This window comes from Papio anubis, chromosome 20 (assembly GCF_008728515.1).
Source record: "Papio anubis isolate 15944 chromosome 20, Panubis1.0, whole genome shotgun sequence".
Taxonomy (NCBI): domain Eukaryota; kingdom Metazoa; phylum Chordata; class Mammalia; order Primates; family Cercopithecidae; genus Papio; species Papio anubis.
Genome location: NC_044995.1, coordinates 25,413,046 through 25,429,574, shown reverse-complemented (window position 1 = coordinate 25,429,574; position 16,529 = coordinate 25,413,046). Strand labels below are relative to the sequence as shown.

Sequence of the window (16,529 nt, the reverse complement as noted above, 5' to 3'; positions counted from 1 at the left end):
TGTCCTCAGATCTGCAAAACAACGTGCTAGGTTTGAGGATGCACAGTCAGTGGGAAGGTCTTCCCTAGAAAGCCCACCTTGTTGATCACCAGGCAGTCCATACTGGTGATGCCAGTTATATACCAGCTAAGCCCCACATGCTGACTGCATGGAAATGTGGCAGGAATTGGTTGTTAGGATGCTCTGAGCAGGACCATTCAGTGCATTGGATGAATCAGTCAAACAAATTACTACTGATAAAAAGACACAAACAAGTTCCTTCTTATCACGTATTCAATTTTTCTTTACTTTCTTCTGGTTCTTTGGCATTATGCAGACTCAACTTGAGGTGTGTAGATAATCATTTGTAATTAAAAAACTGAAATAAAATTGGTGTAACCTTTTCCAAATGGGTAATATCTGCTTTGATGGAGGTATGGGAAACTGGGCACAGCATTGAACTGCTGGAGGGTGAACAAACTGATACATTCTTCAAGGTTGTCATAGACTTTTTATAGTTCAGGACATCAAAACATGCATATTCGTTACCCAAGTTAGCCAAAAGATATTCACAACACTGTTGTTTATAAAAACAACAAACTAGAAGCAACATAAAGGTTTGGCCAAGATTCTTTAAACAAATTATAGAACATGATGCAAAATCAATATGTAGCTTTGAAAAAAAAATTGAAGAAGAATATTTAATGACACATTCTATTACAAAAATAGAAGATTAATGTATAGTATAATTTCTTTTTTCTTTTTTTGAGGCAGAGTCTCACTCTTTTGCCCAGGCTGGAGTGCGGTGGCGCAATTTTGGCTCACTGCAACCTCTGCCTCCCAAGCTCAAGTGATCCTCCTTCTTTGGCCTCCCGAGTAGTTGGGACTCAGGCGTGTACTACAACACCTGGCTACTTTTTGTATTTTTTGCAGAGACAAAATGTTGTCACTATGTTGCCCAGGCTAGTCTCAAACTCCTGAGCTCAAACAATCCTCCCACCCTGGCTTCCCAGTGTGCTGAGATTACAGGTGTGAACCACTGCACCCTACTGTCCTTTTGATATATATACACATAAATAAAAATATTTGTATCTTGAAAGTTATTTTTACTAAGTATATTAACAGTGATTACCTCTGGGAAGTGGGGGTTTTTGAACAGTTTTATTGAGATGTAATTTACATACCTTATAATTCCTCCTGTTTGCCTATTCTAGACATTTTCAATAAATGAAATTATACAGTGTGTGGTTTTTTTTTTGTGACTGACTTCTTTCACTTAGCATAATGTTTCCAGAGTCCGTCCATGTTATAGCATGTATTGGTAATTCATTCCTTTTTTGTTGCTGAATTATCAAGTTTTATTGTATGGATATAAGACATTTTATTTTCCCATTTATCATTTGATGGGCATTTGGGTTGTTTCCACTTTAAGGCTGTTATAAATAATGCTGTTATAAACATTTATGTACAAGTTTTTGTGTAGACATATATTTCCAATTCTTTTGTATGTATCTAGGAGGAAATTTCAGGGTCATATGGTAATTATATTGCTTAACTTTTTGAGAAACCACTAGACTGTTTTCCAAAATGGATGCACCATATTACATTCGCAATGGAAATGTACGAGGGTGTCAATTTCTTCACATTCTCACCCATATTTGCCCTTATCTGTCTTTTAGAATACAGCTACCATAGGATGTGAAGTGGTGTGTCCTTGTAGTTTTCATGTGTATTTCCTTAATGGCTAATGATGTTGAATATCTTATGCTGATTGATAATTTGGATATCTTTTTTAGAGAACCGTCAGATCCTATTTCAATATTTAATTGAGTTTTTAAATATCTTGATTATTTGGTTGTATGAGTTCTTTATATGTATTCTGTATATCCTGTGTACAAATCCCTTATGATGTGTATAACGTTATGATTTTCAAATATTTTCTCTCATTCTGTGAGTTGTCTTTTCACTTTCTGAATGGTATCATTTACAGCATGGAAACTTTTGGTTTTAATGAAATATATTATAATGAAGTATAATTTATCTATTTTTCTTTTGTTCCTTATGCATTTGGTTTCATATCTAAGATATCATAGTCTTATGCAGATCGCAAAGATCGACTCCTTGTTTTCTTCCAGTAATTTTATAGTTTTAGCTTTTTTTTTTTTTTTTTTTGAAATGGAGTTTTGCTCTGTCACCCAGGCTGGAGTGCAGCAGCACAATCTAGGCTCACGACAACCTCTGTCTCCCAGGTTCAAATGATTCTCCTGTCTTAGCCTCCCAAGTAGCTGAGACCACATGTGTGTGCCACCACGCCCAGCTAATTTTTTGTAGTTTGGGTAGAGAAATTTTTGTATTTTTAGTAGAGAAAAAATACAAAAAATATATATATATTTTTTTATTTCACCACTGTGGCCAGGATGGTCTCGAACTCCTGACCTCAGGTGATCCACCGCATAGGCCTCCCAAAGTGCTGGGGTTACAGACATGAGCCACCATGCCCGGCCTAGTTTCAGCTCTTACACCTAAATTTATTTTCCATGTTGAGTTAATGTTTGTGTGTAGTGTGAGGTAGAAGTCCAATTTTATTCTTCTGTATGTGGGAATCCAGTTGTCCCAGCACCATTTGTCATAAAGAGTATTCATTCTCCATTGAATGATCTTGAAAAATCAAGTGACTTCAAATGCACAGCTTTGTTTTCTGGATTATCGGTTCTACTTCTGATGCCAGTACCACACTGTCTTGATTACTCTAGCTTTGTAGTAAGTTATGAAATTGGGAAGCTTGAGTCGTTTTACTCTCTTTTCCTTTCCCAAGATTGTTTTTTTCTATTCTGAGTCCCCTGAATATTCGTATAAATTTTGTGATCATTCCTGATCATAACTTCCTGCATTTTCTACAAAATGGCAGCTGAATTTTTACCGGGGTTGCATTGAATCTGAAGACCAATTTAGGAAACACTGCCAATATTCAGTCTTCCTATTCATGACCATGGACATCTTTCTGTTTATTTAGATCTTCTTTCATTCTTTTCAACAATGTTTTACAGTGTTCCACTGTAAGAGTCTTGTACTTTTTTGTTAAATTTATGTTAAGTATTTTATTCTTTCTGATGCTATTATAAATATAACTGTTTACTTAGTTTCATTGTTAGATTGTTTATTGCTAGTGTATAAACATACAAATTTTTAAATATTGATCTTATACACTGCAATATTGCTGAACTCATTTATTACTTCTAATAGGGCGTGTGTGTGTGTGTGTGTGTGTGTGTACTCCTTAAGAGTTTCTACATACAAGATGACTTAATCTGCACATAGTGGTGATTGTACTTCTTCCTTTTCAATCTCGCTAGAATCTCCCATAAAATGTTGTATAGAAGTGGCATGAGCAGACATCCTTGTCTCGTACTTTCTATTTTCTAATCTAATTTTTGGCCTTAGGGTAAGAAAGCATTCTGCCTTTCACCATTAATATTGACTAATAATATTGTTGATTTTTAATGTTTTTCTTCTTTTGCTTATATGTATTTGTTATGTTTTTAATTTTTTTTATTTTTAGATACAGGGTTTTACTCTTTTGTCCAGGCTGGAGTGCAGTGGTGTGATCATAGCTCACTGCAACCTGGTCTCAAACCATATTGCCAATTCAGCTTCCCAAGTGGCTGAGACTATAGGCACTCCACCACATGCCCATCAGCTAATTCTTTTTTTTTTTTTTTTTTTTGGTAGACACAGGGTCTTACCATGTTGCCCAGGCTGGCCTCGAACTCCTGTCCTTAAGCGATCCTCCCATGTCAGCCTACCAAATGCAGGGATTACAGGCGTGAGTCACCTCACCCAGCCTTAACTTTTCAATAATTTTCAAATCATATTTGTAATATAAAAGTTAGTAAGAAAAAAGAGTACATGTCCCAGACCATAGCAGCTCATCTTAATGGGGGAGGAAGGCAGAAATGAGAGAAGGGCCTGAACTACCCACTGCTGCCATTGGGGGGCGGCCTTCTGATTACTCAGGGTCTCTGCATTTCAGCTTTCTCACTGATCCAAGGCTGCCAGCCAACTAAGGAAGTAGGTGGAGACAGGACCAGGAGGGCCTTGTGAATTTCATCACCAAGCCACACTTTCTAAGCAGGTGAAAGGGGAGAGGTGACCCCAGTATAAGGAAATACATGTTATAAAGCAAATGGCCACTCATAGAATGTACATGACCAAGAGTCATCCCTAATTAAACTGGGGATGCTAGGTGGTTATAACATGTCAGTGTGGATTTATCAGTTATAAGGATTGTACCAGATTGTATCTGGTCAGGGCTGTGGGTAAAGGAGATGCCATGGGAGTTGGGGAATATACGTGAACTCTCTGCATCTTCCCTTCAATTTTGCTGTGAACTTGAAGCTGCTTTAAAAAAATAAAGCCAATACATAAATACATAAGCAAATAAATTTAAGCAAAAGAGATGGTGATAAGCAAAGGAATTGGGTGGGTCTTACACTGCAAACCTTTCTAAGCACACCCTAAAACAAGGCTTTAAGTTGCTCATTTGGGAGTTGACCCCAGGAAGCATCCGTAGGGGAAAGAGGAAATGAGACTGGGAATGGGAACAAGCGATGTGGAGAGTTTTGATGTACAAGATATGATGGCGGGGGTGAGGAGGTCTACCTGGGACCCCTGGGAGACTGTGTAAAACACACCTCAGTGTTGTCATCCCATCTGAGGGGCGAGGAAGCTGGGGTGTTTGTCTTCAATTGTCACTGGCCTTTCATTGACATGGGCAGGGTATGCCTTGCCTGGCACAGTAGGCCTATCTCATGTGGGAGCTCGCCATGCTCTTGCAGCCACAGAAAGCCCATCTGCAGAGTCACAGAGACTTGCAATAGAAGCTCTACTCATGTTTGGGAACCGCGAGCCCCGAGGGGAAATGCTCTCCGCTAAAGGGGTGATCTATTTGTGTCCAGGAGTTCTCTCCAAGTCCCTTTAACCAGATAGCTTTTTAGTGAACTTAAAATATAATATGATATCAACATTTCAGATTAGCACACTTTGCCACAAATTATGGCACTCCCGAAAGAGAAACTTGTCATCCAGCGCTAGTTCCTTTCCCATTCACTGTATTTTGCATGAGGCCGGGAATAAAATTCCGTGGGGCTCTTCACAATTGTGTGGAATTGATCAAGGAAATACATTGTGTCCTGGATAGCTGGCAAATGTGAATCTGAGGTCAGGTTTAAGAGTACTGGGAAAGGTTTTCATGTAACCAAGCCCAAGCACTGTGCACAGAAGCTGGGGTGAGGAGAGGGGGACAAGTGGAGGGCAGGCCTTTCTAACCTCTTTTGAAAGGAGACAGCCTGTGACCTGCTCTGCGTGAGCCCCCTGCAGAGTCACTCTTGATGATCGTTAGGGCTCTTAATTAACAAAAACTCAGCACAAATTCACATAAAAGAAAACGGAATCTATTGGTTTATTTGATTGGAAAGTTCAAGGGATTCCTTTGGGCAGATTCATAAACAAAGCATCTCTTCCTTTCTCAGTTCTGCTGCTTCTGTGCTGATTTCACTCTCAAGCAGGCTTTCCTCGGATGTGTTGGTGGTCAGATTGCAGAGGTCAAGGTTCTGCATCCACTCCTGGAGGGAAGAGATGAGGTCAGCCCCACTCAGCCCACGTGGAGTGAAGATAGGAAAAGAGGCCTCTGCAAAGGAAAATTGGAGTGCAGCTGCCAAACGCAGGGGTGATCCTGGGCAAGTGAAAATGAAGTCATTGTCACCATCAAAGTGAGTATTCTCTCTGCCTGTAGACATGCTCTTATGCCTTTAAGACACATTTAAGTTATTCTTTATTAATTATACACCCCACAACATCACACACACATACACATGCTTAAACCAATTGTTATGATTTGGCTGTGTCCTCACCCAAATCTCACCTTGAATTGTAATAATCCCTGTATGTCAAGGGTGGAGGCAGGTAGAGATAATTGAATCATGCAGGCGGTTCCCCCCGCACTGTTCTTGTGGTAGTGAATAAGCCTCAGAGATCTGATGGTTTTATAAAGGGGAATTCCACTGCATAAGCTCTCTTTCTTGCTGCCATGTAAGAAGTGTCTTGCTTCCCCTTCACCTTCTGCCATGATTGTGAGGTCTCCCCAGCCATATGGAACTGTGAATCCATTGAACCTCTTTCCTTTATAAATTACCGAGTTGTGGGTATGTCTTTATTAACAGTGTGAGAGCAGACTGATACACCAATGTTGGGGCTCAGAAAGCAATATCCAAAGTATAGCATTTTGACATGAGGAACTGAAGGCTCCAATGTATACATGTTCCGTAAATTTGCATGCCTTTTCTCCTATTTATCAATCTGCCTCATGCCAGAGATTTGTCAGCAAGGGGGCCAAAACCTATGACCCCCACACCTATTATGCGCTAGGTTCTAGCCAGAGAATCATCAATCAGATAATCTGGTCCAATGACTGATTACAGAAGTTCTCTCCTAGTCACCCATTAGTGATCCAACTGGTACCAGGCTGCCTTACGTCCAACAAGAAGGGCTACATTCCAACTCAACTTCCCTTGGACCAAAGGTCCCCAAGGTCTTTCATGGCTAGGTAGCTGGCTTATATTACCAACTACCCTAAACAATGTAAAATAAATTATTGCAAAAGATTATTTTTGAGTGTTAATAAATATATAATCCTCATAATCTATTAATACAACTATCAATAACTGCAAAGAAAACAAAAACATTAAGAATATAGACTATTTAAAAATAATAAGTTTGTTAGTGGACAGATATATAAGGAACTCTGCAACCAATGATTATAGAAAACATGTTATTTTTTAACACATGAAATACTAAAAAAATGACCAAATTCCAGTCTGGGAAGATTGTCTTAAAAGATGCAAACTATTAAATCATAAACACAACATTATTTGACGACAAAGCAATTAGTTTAAAAATTAATAGCAAAAAGATTTTTAAATTAAAAAATTCTTCCACAATTTTAGAAGAAAAATGCATATTTCTAAATAATGTATGAATCAAAAATAATAATAGATATTTGAAAATATTTAAAATTGAACAAAAATGAAAATACTACATATAAAGGCAGTTCTTAGAACAAAATACATATTTGTAAATATTTGTGTTAGAGAAAGAAGCCTAAAAACGTATGAGCTAAGTGCCATATTGAGAAAGATAAAAGATAAACAGTATTAGCCAGGCACAGAGGTGTGCACCTGTAGTCCCAGCTTCTTGGGAGGATGAGGTGGAAGGGTCTCCTGAGCTTGTGAGTTCAAGGCTGCAGTGAGCTATGATCACACCACTGCATTCCAGCATGGGCAACAGAGAGAGGCCTCAACTCATAAAAAGAAAAAAGAAAGAGCAACAGAGTACATCAAAGAATATAAAAAGAAGAAACTAACAAAGGTAAGAGAGTGGTCTAATGAAACAGAAAACAAAGACACAATGAAGAAATCAAATCTTATCTTTTTCTTGAAAAGATGATAAAAATAAACAATCCTCTGGCAAGACTGAGCAAAGCAAAAACAGATCAGGCACAAATAATTTTAGGACTGAAAAAAGAGACATAACTGCAGATTTTGCAGAGATGTAAACAATAGAGAATACTTGGAAACTTTATGGCTTTAAATTGGAAAACTTAGACAAAAGGGAACATTTTCTAGAAAAAAAATGAAATCTGAAAACTGACTCAAGATTAGGGAAAATCTTCACTGTATATATGTGTATATATGTGTGTGTGTTTATAGTGAAGTTTTGTATATATATATGTACACATGTATACACAGACACAAAGAACTCTTACAATCAATGTTATTATTTATCATATTAATAATACCCTTGATTATAATTATAATAATGATATATAATTACATTATCATTAATCTTATTATTAAATAAGACAACCTAATTTTAAAAGATGAGTAAAAGATTTGAACAGACACTTCCCATAGCAAGACACATTTGCCAATAATTACATAAGAAGTACTCAAAATTAGTAATCCTCATTGAAATACAACTTAATATAACAATGAAATAACATTTCATACCCAGTGGAGTGCCTAAAATTAAAATTCCATCACCAGATGTTGGTGAGGATATGACACAATTGAACTCTCACATATCGCTGGTGCAATGTAAAATAATAAAACATGATACAATTATTTGGCAGTTTATTATAAAGTTCATCATGTACATATTGTAAGACTAAGCAAATCCACTCTGAGATATCTACCCAAAGAGTTAATACCAGTGTTCGTGACAGAAGTACATATAATAGCCCAAAGCTGGAAACAACCTAAATATATATCAAGGGGAAAGTGGCAAAACCAATGGTGTATATTCATACAATGTGACACTACTTAGGAATAAAAAGAATAAACTACTAATACACCATTAATATGGATAAACTCAAAAAGACTACTTTGACTATAAAAAGCCAGATACAAATTAATCCATATTATATGATCCCATTTACATGATGTTCTAGAAAAAAACAAATCTAATCCATGATAAACTATTTCTTTGCAGTGGCAGTTTGGGGACAGCATGAAGAGGTAATGACTGGAAGGGTGCATGGATAATTTTTCTAGTGATGGAATTATTCAAAATCTTTGTGGAAATGTGGGTTATGTGGGTGTATGCACTTGCAAAACTCATTAAATTATAAACTCAACAATAATGCATTTTATGATATATGAATTATATCATAATGAAAATATCTTAAAAACTGGCCCAATAAAGATAAGCAAAATGAATCAGTGGCTAAATATCCACAAACACCTACACACACATGTGCATAGACTCAACTAGCAAACAAATGAGCCTAAATGGTTCTACAAAGTTCTACCAAACATTCCAGAGATGGATTGCCTCAGTCTTGTTGATTCCACAATATGGTTGCGGGGGGGGCGTATTTTCTCCACACTAAAATCAGGAGCTCATCTGCCTTCCAGCATGTGGGGTGGCTGTAGGGTAGGAAGACCTCAGAGAAAGAAGGAGAGTATCTCAGAGAAAGAAGGAGAGTAAAACAATATGAGGAAGGAGGTCAGCCGGGGCCATACCTGCAGGTCCTAGAAGCATGGGCCGCAGACATTGTTGGCTGACCACCACAGAGTTCTTCTCATGTCTCTACTTTATTGCTAATAAAAGCCTATTTTTGTTCAGGCAGAAGGAGACCTTGAGAACGAGTGTGTGCTGGGCCCTGCCTCAATCCCAGGAGATGAATCTTCATGAGTCTAACCTATAGACGTGCCATTCTCTTTGCCATGACTTGTTTTAAAGAAAAGCAGCTGACAAAATACAGGCCAAGGGATTGTGAATGAAGTCCCATAGTGGAGGGGTGTTAGTGGCTGGTGGGACTTTCAGAAATGTTTCCAGGACTTTAAAAAGGGACCAAGAGAAGGGAATTCTGTCCTCTGGCTTTGAGTTCTGCCATGTGCCAGGGTGGTACTTGGAATTCTTGCAGAGGTCTTCAAGCCAGGAGGACCAGTCTAGGGGACAAAACCTACATTGAGGATGCCAGGAAAGCTAGAAGGAAGCTACTGAACTACCAAATTAACCAAACATGCACTTTTCTCCTGGATATTTACATAAGAGCATAAATGTTTCTGTTAAGTCATTCCTAACATAAGTTGATTCTGTTCTCTTATCACTTGCTCCCCAAAGCACTCTAAATACTTCCCCATAATAAGGATTTGAGTATTTATGGTGAGAGCAAAGGGAAGGTACCGGTAAATTTTAAAGAAGGGATGCTTGAATTATGGTTTAAAATGATCACTCCGCCTGAAGTGTGAGGAGTGGACTGGGTGAGAAGGAAATGGGGAGAGGGATAAGGAGCCGATGGAAATACTCCGTAGAAGAGATGAAACCTAATGACATCCGAGACCCTGGTAGTAGAGGTGATGATGGAGAGAAGCGAATGAATTCACATATATTTAGAAAGAAAAATCTTATATGTTGCCTCCCCCAGAAAGCCTTCCCTAATTTTTTTTTTTTCAACTGGATCCCTGCTGCATTGAACTCTCCATCTTTTAAATACTCTAATGGACATTGCGTGGACTTCTCTTTAGTTACTGGTTCTGACTCAGGGCAGTCAAACATGTTTCTCCCAGAAGACTAGGAGCCCCCAGAGGACTGAGACCCCATTCTCCCTCATCTCTCTTTCCCGGAGTGCCTGATCCCTGGCAGCCACTCAGCCAGCTGTGGTCAGTTGAGCTGCCTGCCTTGCCTGGAGGAATGCAGGTCCCACAGCTGCCTCTCTCCGGCAGGCAGGCAAGTTGTACCTTCAGTTCTCATCCACCCACCTGTCCATCTGTACCTAATTCATAGGGAGCTGACATGGTGCTGTGTGGAATCAATCCATGAAGCGAAGGGCAGTGAGGGCCACCCTAGCTCTCCATGCATGGCTGCAAATGGGGAGACCCACCCTGCCTCTGCCACCTTGAGAAAATTACTGTTCCCCTCTCAGCCTCAGTTTATCCCTCTGTAATGCAGGTGGCGGTCGGGGAGTGGTTATTCCTCAGGATTGACCCTCTGGTTGGGGTGTGGCCTTCCTTCCACAACAGGCTCCCAATCACATCCTTTCTTCCTTGGGATTGAGTTCTCCTGCAGGAAGCTGGAGAGTGACATGAGGAACCCACTGACAGATGACAAAAGCAAGCCTTTGCAGAGCACATTTTTTTTTTCTTTCTCTACAGATTCACATTGTGCCTTTTCAGTGAGAAACAGAATGCAGGGCTGTTGGCTTTGGAGGGTTGTTTATTTTGACAATGCAGGTAGATGGCGAGAAGGATGATGGAGCCATTCGCAGGCAATAGCCATTGTTTGTGCCCAGACTGCGAAGTGGCTGCAGGGCTGTCCTTGGCCTCCCCTTGGGTCACACAACACCTGGGGAGCCCGGCTGGGCTGGACGGACCTTTTGCAGGTTGCCTGACTCTAAGACATACCAGAAGGACATAAATAATCAGCCACCGACTCTTTCGCTCGACTATAAAAAGCGTGCATATGCTCTGCGCAGGTTTTCCTAAGGTAAGGGACAGAGCTGGGCAAAACTGGGCTTCTGGAGCTGCCCATATGGGGAGGCGGTCTTTCACCGACGATTCTGCAGACAGAAATTGCCCATCTGCACTGTTTGCAGGTGTTTTGAATGATTATATTATTAGCTCTGTCTGTTCAACTTTGCTTTTTTATGGTGGCTTTAGTATTGCAGTAAAAAAAAAAAAAAAAAAAAGGAAGAAGAAGAAAAAGGAAAAAAGAAATATAAAGGCAGCCATCTGGTTCCCGATTTGTGATCGTGTTCTCTTGTCAGGAGAGAGGGGAGAGGCAGCCACTGCTCTCTTGGGGGGTGGAGCAAGCACAGGGCAGCCCCCAATTCTGCCCTTTTCCAGGACAGTGGGATTTGAGGGTAGGCAAGATTTTTTATTTTACCAGAGGAAGCTGGTTTATTTCCTAATTTCTCCTCCCCCGCCTCCACCTTGATGCTTTGCAGCTGCTGCAGAGCTCACCTGGGTACTGGAATCAATGACTGATGTGTCCCCCAGAGCTGCAGCCTGGCCTGGAGAACTGGCTGTGTGTGTCCGTGTGGCCCCGGACAGCCAGGCTGGGGCCGTCCATCCCACCCATGACTCTGGGCCTTAATTTGATCTGTGCTGTGACCTGTGAAACTTCGCAGGGCATCCCGACTGCAGGTAGCGAGACAAAGATTTATTTGATTATCTGTGCATGGGTAATTCATCAGGGAAATGCTCTCTGTGTCAGATGGTGCAGAAGCGGGGTTATTTAGGGTTGTGCAGCGCATCCAGGGCTGGGAGGGTGCCAGGAGCCACCAGCCCAGCAAGGTCACGACACCTCCCCGCTGCAGGAGATGCCAGGCAGATCCGGAGTCACACTTGAGCCAGAGGATGCTGTCTGCTTTTCATTGGCTTGGGCAAAGAGAAGAGAATTGTGTAGGATTTCTTTCCCCCATAAAAGGGCAGAAACAATGCTCCAATGTAATCTGAGGAAGCCAACAGGGGGTGCTGACACCCAACCTTCTCTTCTCTTCAGGTACCCTACCCCAGGGACAGAAAAACCATGACAGTAAAAAGTATTCTATAGGTAAGATATATTCTACCCTACATACATATACGAAAACTACACTCTATATATACATTGCTCTTGTGACCTGTCTCCTGCAACATACAATCATGGTGACACATGGATTCATTTGTCAGTTCAGTGAAAGAAGCAGCATCAGCCATGGGCCTCTTAGAGATCCAGAAGCCAGAAGGAGGAGGCTGGAGGAAGTCTCCAGAGAAAAAAATCCCTAAAAATACACTCCCCTGATTGTAGAACTGTTTCCATTTGGCATTTCTGATTGCAACGAGCAGAACCCCACCCAAGCATGCAACAGGAAAGCAGGCTTCTTGGGTGTTCTATTAGGGTGGGAGCTGAATTTGGATCTTTGCGTTCTCTCCCCACTGCATCTCACTTCAAGAAGTGAACCAGGCAATTTGTATTTCTTTTTGTGGGGTACAGGTGCAGAGCTTAGAGCAGAAGCTGGGAATGGGAAGAAACCCTTTTCCTTTACTTTATAAAAGCCGAAGCCACTGAAGATTGTGTCCACAGGGTTCCTGAAGGAAGATGGAGTCTGTGGAAAGCAGCAAGGGAGATAAACATTGTCCTGTAGCCTAGAAAAATGACCGAAGCCAGAGCCTGGGTTGGTCAGCACTCTGCCCTAGTTCCTTGGCAGTGCCTGGAGTTGGTAGGACACTGGAGGTGATGGATCCATGGTGCGCGTGGCATGGATAAAGCCAAGTCTTGTGGTACCCAGCCATGGCAATTGTTTATGTGAGCAGCAGAATTTATAGACATCAAAACTATATAAATGCAGGTAACCACTGTAGGGAGAAGAAAGGTGGTGGGCGGACCTTCCTGGGACATTTTGCTTTGTCTTTGCCTGACTCTGAGGGAGTGGGTAAAGTAGGGAGCTCCTCAAACACCAGAAATGGTGCCTTCTTATTGAATGAAGTGATTGTAAATCAAGGGTTGAATGTCTTTGATTGAGTCATAGTAAGAAATGAGATACTTTGGCACCATTGAGCTTGGAACTGCAAATTCACATCTGTAGAGACTTTTCTGGGTTGTCAAAGGAAAGTTCAGAGAAAGACAAGGTCGGAAGCCACAGTAGCCTGGAGTGAGAAAGGAGGTCAAGAAAGCCCCAAAGGCCTCAGCAGTGCAAGTCTGGGTTTTGACTCCATGATCCATGGAAGTTATAGGTACGGTGCCAGGTTTAAGATACGGGAGTGCTGTTATTATATAGGCCAAACAAGCCAAATGCTGGTCATTTCAGACTGTTTAAATTGATAGCTGAGAGTACACCTTTGGGATTCAGACTGCCTGAGTTGGAAGTTTATCTCCTTTATTTATTAGCTGTAAAATACTCCTTCCTTCCTTCCTTCCATTCTGTTTAGCCTCCCTCTCTTATTCCCTTTCTCCCTTTCTCCCTCCTTTCCCTCCCTCCTTCCTTCCTGTTTTTTGCCTCAGTTTTGTCACCTGCAAAATCAATTTTATAATATTTGCACCTGCTGCAATAGGCCTGTTAGAGGATTAATACAGGTGCACAAGACTACCTGCCATGCAATTGGTGCTCAATAAACATCAGCCGGAACTATTCTGATGTTACCCTCAGTATATCTGCTCCCTTCCTTTCTCTATACTGAGAGGTAGTATAGCTTAGAGTTAAGAGAACAACATTTGTAGCCATACAGCCAGGATTCAAAACAAAATGCATGAATTATTTAACATTATTAATCTCATCTTTATCATATCTGGTCGCTGTCTTTACTTCTTCCTTCTGAGTAAGGCTTGTCTTGGGCTTGCTGTGGTCCCATCTCATCACTGGTACAGAAAGAGGACAGAAGCCGGGGCCTGGGATGGTCAGCACTACACCCTAGCTCCTCAGCAGTACCTGGAGTTGGTAGGACATGGGACGAAGTGGAAGCATGGTGCACATGGCATGGATGCACCCAGGTCTTGACCCTTAGCCTCACCATACCAGGCATCTTATTTCTTCACTCCACAAGGAGCCTCTTAGCAGGGCCCACACTCCCCCAGGGACAAGAAGGGACTGCAAAATTTTCCTCCAGGTCAACTCATCCAGAACCTGAGCAGAGAAAGCAGCAGTCTCTCCCAAGCGTGGACTCTTCCAGGAGACACATCCTTGGGGGATACTTCACCTGCTCCCAGTTGACCAAGAGGCTAGAGAGCCTCTCTTTGGTGTGCAGGTTCCTTTAATATTTTTCTTTATTTTCAACTTCTTCTCAATGATCACATGCTCCTATATTTCTCAAACTCCCCTGCTCTCTGCAAGCTCTTTCCAGACCTTCCCAAAGGGTGGACCTGGAGGTTTGAATGGGTCCTTATTAGCACTTGGTTTTGCTTCTTGCTGTGGGCAGGATTCTTGTTACCTACAGTCGGGATTGTGTGCACCATGCTTAGGTCACCCCACCCATGGGTCACCCCTGGGCTGCCTGGTCAGTCACGAGTCTGCCCTCAACTCCTCTTCACTTCTGTGGCCTTCAGGGAACACACCTGGCTCAACCTCCCCTTCTTTATGTACTTCCCTTCTCTCTCCCCATAATCTCTGGGGACCTGTCCATATTCCCTTGAAGTCACTAAATCCAATTAGGATCAACACTGAAAACTGCTTTATAATCTATTCCACTTCAGAATTCTCCCGCTGAACAATCCTCTACGCTCAGTAATTTTCATGTTTTTCACTTCATATTCCTAGGGCAGAAAATCAGATTGATCCAACTCATCTACTGAGATGCCACCTCCTGGTCCTTGAAGCTGTCTCCAGTTAAAGGGTGGAGTTCCATGGAGCAAAAGAGGCTGCCTTGCAGTGCCAAGTTAGCAGGGGAGCTGGGCAAGGAGATGTCTCCCACAAGTCTGCACAGGGCTATCTCTGGTCCTGGGGCCAGCATGTGCCTCAGCATTTATCTTTTTCATTTAAGTGGGGTGGGGGAAACCCAGTCCTTTATAAAGGCTTGGAAAGAAGTGGAGCTCCACTGTGCACACTCAGCCACATAAAAGCAAAACTAGCAAATTTACGGAAAAAAAAACAAACAACTCCATCAAAAAGTGGGCAAGGGATATGAACAGACATTTCTCAAAAGAAGACATGCATACAGCCAACAGACACATGAAAAAATACTCGTCACCACTGGCCATCAGAGAAATGCAAATCAAAAGCACACTGAGATACCATCTCACACCAGTTAGAATGACAATCATTAAAAAGTCAGGAAACAACAGGTGCTGGAGAGGATGTGGAGAAATAGGAACACTTTTACACTGTTGGTGGGATTGTAAACTAGTTCAACCATTATGGAAAACAGTATGGTGATTCCTCAAGGATCTAGAACTAGAAGTACCATATGACCCAGCCATCCCATTACTGGGTATATACCCAAAGGATTATAAATCATGCTGCTATAAAGACACATGCACACGTATGTTCATTGCGGCACTATTCACAATAGCAAAGACTTGGAATCAACCCAAATGTCCGTCAGTGACAGATTGGATTAAGAAAATGTGGCACATATACACCATGGAATACTATGCAGCCATAAAAAAGGATGAGTTTGTGTCCTTTGTAGGGACATGGATGCAGCTGGAAACCATCATTCTCAGCAAACTATTGCAAGAACAGAAAACCAAACACTGCATGTTCTCACTCACAGGTGGGAACTGAACAATGAGATCACTTGGACTTGGGAAGGGGAACATCACACACTGGGGCCTATTATGGGGATGGGGGAGGGGGGAGGGATTGCATTGGGAGTTATACCTGATGTAAATGATGAGTTGATGGGTGCTGATGAGTTGATGGGTGCAGCACACCAACATGGCACAAGTATACATATGTAACAAACCTGCACGTTGTGCACATGTACCCTAGAACTTAAAGTATAATTTAAAAAAAAAAAAAAAAAAGCAAAACTAGTCCAGAATCCTCCCCTGCTTCAGTGTCCCGAAACTTCACACTCTTCTGAGTTTCTTGCACACCTTGAGATCTTCGCATTCTTTGAATGATGGCCCAAGCTCAAATGACCTCAGTGAAGCTTTCTCTGATGCCAAGTCCAGGACAGGTTTTGTTTATTTATTTTTTATTATATGCTGTCTCACAGCCATGACACTTTCTTGAAGAGCTCTTGTGTCTTCAATTACACATTCCTCACTCAATCTTTTTCTCAACCATCACATTTCTATTGAAGGCCTATTATTTGCTCTTCCAAAGATCAAGCCAGTGCCTTCCCTGGGGCTTATCGTCTAGAGGAGGGGGATAGGGCAGGGGCCTGTGGAAGAGAGTGCTGTTTCATACAGATTGCTCAGTGAGATCTTTCTGACAAGTTGACCCTGCAGCAGAGGTCTGAATGTAGTGAGGTTGTGAGCTACGAGGATACCTGGGTTATGAATCTTCTAGCCACAGGAAAGAGAATATGCAAAAGCTTTAAGACAGGGCTCTTTTGGCGTATGTGAAAAACAGC

General features: G+C 41.5%; 1 long non-coding RNA gene across 2 annotated transcripts in view; it reads left to right on the top strand.

The window, feature by feature from the left end:
• LOC110741915 overlaps positions 1-15,171 on the top strand; it is a 43,904-nt gene extending 28,733 nt beyond the window's left edge. For both annotated transcript variants that reach the window (XR_002518943.2, XR_002518942.2), the window contains exons 4-5: positions 5,508-5,747; positions 14,768-15,171. This is a non-coding gene — a long non-coding RNA (uncharacterized LOC110741915). The remainder of the gene's footprint in view (positions 1-5,507; positions 5,748-14,767) is intronic.
• Positions 15,172-16,529: the final 1,358 nt, after the last annotated feature.